This window comes from Rhododendron vialii, chromosome 11a (assembly GCF_030253575.1).
Source record: "Rhododendron vialii isolate Sample 1 chromosome 11a, ASM3025357v1".
Lineage (NCBI taxonomy): Eukaryota > Viridiplantae > Streptophyta > Magnoliopsida > Ericales > Ericaceae > Rhododendron > Rhododendron vialii.
In genome coordinates this window covers 12,841,210-12,843,955 of record NC_080567.1, presented here as the reverse complement: position 1 = coordinate 12,843,955, position 2,746 = coordinate 12,841,210, and the positions used below count along the sequence as shown (strand labels likewise).

The 2,746-nt window shown below is 41.9% G+C and overlaps 1 non-coding gene across 1 annotated transcript; it reads right to left on the bottom strand.

Moving 5' to 3' along the window:
• Positions 1-1,798: 1,798 nt before the first annotated feature.
• LOC131309005 (small nucleolar RNA R71) lies at positions 1,799-1,903 on the bottom strand. Its single transcript, XR_009194679.1, has one exon. It is a non-coding gene; the product is annotated as a small nucleolar RNA R71 (small nucleolar RNA).
• Between the last annotated feature and the right edge of the window lie 843 nt (positions 1,904-2,746).

The following is a 2,746-nucleotide window of genomic DNA, read 5'->3' as shown; positions in this document are numbered from 1 at the left end:
TCAATATTAAAAGGTGTATGATTTTTCACAAGTTATAGGCTAGCACAGTTGGTTCGCGCACGCGCGCGCACACACGAGGTCGGAGGTTCGATTCTCAGGAGGAGCAAGAATATTTTGCCCGCCACGTGGGCTCGGGCGCCATGTAGACTGCCACACGGGTGCCACGTCAGCACCACGCGGGCGACATGTGGCTGCCACGTCAGCAACACGTGGAGGCTTACGTCACACAGTGGTTGGTTTTTAAAAAAATGAAAATTGCCTTTAGCAACGGTTATAACCGTTGCTAATGAAACCGTTGGTAAAAAAAAATCTGTACCAACGCTCGTCAAAACCGTTGCTATACCTCTATAGCAACGGATATATTGCAACGGTTTGGCCGAACCGTTGGTATAGCCTAAACGGGTCTCTACCAACGGTTTTTGGGTTTTTTGGCAATGCTTTCGACCGTTGCTATAGAACGATTTTCTTGTAGTGATTATACTACGTAAGATGCGTCGTGCCGATGAGACGATCCGTACTTTAATTTGAGACGGGTCGTGATAGTAAGACGATTCGTGCTAGGCGGAGCTAGTCCATGCCAATTGGTGATTCATAAATTATTTTTAGGAGGTATCGCTAGGGCTTGTAATCCTACGATATCCGGATTGATTCGAATATATGACCTACAATCGAAACATATTTAGGTTACGAGGGGAAAGAGTGGATTCGAAGCCCTAGAGCTTTTTTTCCCATCAAATATTTTCTGCTTTTCTATCGTCTTTAATTTCAGTTGAATAGTTTTAAGAAACCAATAGTCAATCAATCTTTTTCTCGGATTAATATAGAAATTAATTGAAATAACTGTAACTCAGCCTTATAATCCCTGTGGAGCGATATTCGGAATATTTACCACTGTTCATTTGAGTAGTAGTAATTGTTTCATTTTATTAATTATTTTTGGTACGGAAACGAACCGATCAAATTTTGGTGCTGTTGCCGGGGATTACAAACACGGTTGCATTGTTTTAGTTGATTTTTATTTTAATTCCTAGTTTAGGTATTTTTAGTTTTTTTTTAATTATTCCTCATATTAGTTTAATTGCATTCTTTCTTTGTTAGCATTTTATTGTGTCAAGTACTAGAATCGAGAAACTGTAGCACACAGGACCAAGACGTTAGTGGCAACATTGTAGCTTAACAGTGCGATTCAATTGGCTTTTTTCTGGCACTATGAGTTTTCTTATTTTTTCTGAGTTTTAGTGTTTTGTTTGTTTGTTTTTTTTTGAGTTAGAGTCATTTTGCATTGTATGTTTGGTCGTCGATCACTGGACCCTTTACTTGATAATTTTGACTCAGAGATTGAACGGACCCTTAGAGCTAATCGAGCAGCCTCTCATCACCCTTGGCCTTCACCCACTTCACTTGTTACAATGACTGAAAGAATAGAGGCTGCGGATCCACCTGCGATTGGGGAGTACTTTCTCCCATCCGCGTACACCTCACCATCATGCATAACATTGCCTACCACTGCCTCAACACAATTTGAAATCAAGTCCAGTTTGTTACAAACACTCTCATCATTCTATGGACTTGGTAACGAGGACCCATATCAGCATTTAGGGGACTTCGAAGAGATTTGCTCCACTGTTAAAATTCAGCACTTCACTGATAATACCCTTAGGTTGAAGTTATTCCCATTCTCACTTAAAGATAAAGCCAAATACTGGCTTAAATACTTTGACACCGAATAGCATCAACTATTGGGATCAAATGAAAATAAGTTTTTGAAAAAGTACTTTTCCATAGGCAAAACAAAAGAAATTTGCCAAGAACTCACTAGTTTCTATCAAAAAGAAGGCGAACAATTTCACCAAGCATGGGAGAGACTTAATGATATCATTAGGAGTTGTCCACACCACCAAGTTCCTAAATTGCAGTTAGTCCAATGTTTCTACGATGGACTATGCGAACAACACCGATATATGGTGGATGCCTCATGTGGAGGCAAAATTTATGCTTAAGAACGAGAATTAGGGGTGGGACTTGTTTAGGTAGTTAGCGGATAATTCACGACACCGAGCCTCATCAGCCTGCACAAATAGGACAACTTCTACCTCTTTAAAATAGAGTGGCCTTCATGAGGTGGGCCGCTCTGACGATCTTTCCTATAAGGTAGATGCATTGACCCACAAGATTAACTCTCTCTTATCTTTGGGTCATGGTCCTTCACATTCTTCACCTCCTGCTGCTATTGCAGAGGTCTATCAGTTGTGCTCCAGTCCGTGCCATCAAATAAATGAGTGCCACATGGCATCTCAATTTCCAAATTTTCATCAAGTGCATGTGAACGCAGCCCAGGGGTTTGGTAGGCCAATGAATGACCCCTATTCTCATACTTACAACCCCGATTGGAAGAAGCATCCTAACTTTGGATGGCGACAGCCAGACCAAGGGCAACTATTTGCCCAACCTATTAGGCCTTCATTTCCTAATACTTCCAACACACAGGCCTATTGTCCACCACCTGCACCACCCGAGTACCAACAACCTCCTGCTCCTCCTGCATCTTCCCAAAGGACACTAGCTTTTGAGGAGCAAATGTTGAAGGCCATGGCTGAAATGAGAGCCGATTGCCAACAAATGAAAGCTGACTCCCAATTGCTTCACTCCCACTCTCAATCCATTGCCAAGATGGAAACCCAAATGGATCAGCTAGCTAATGCTATTAACCGTCGGGATGAGGGTAGATTACCGAGTTAGCCAGTGG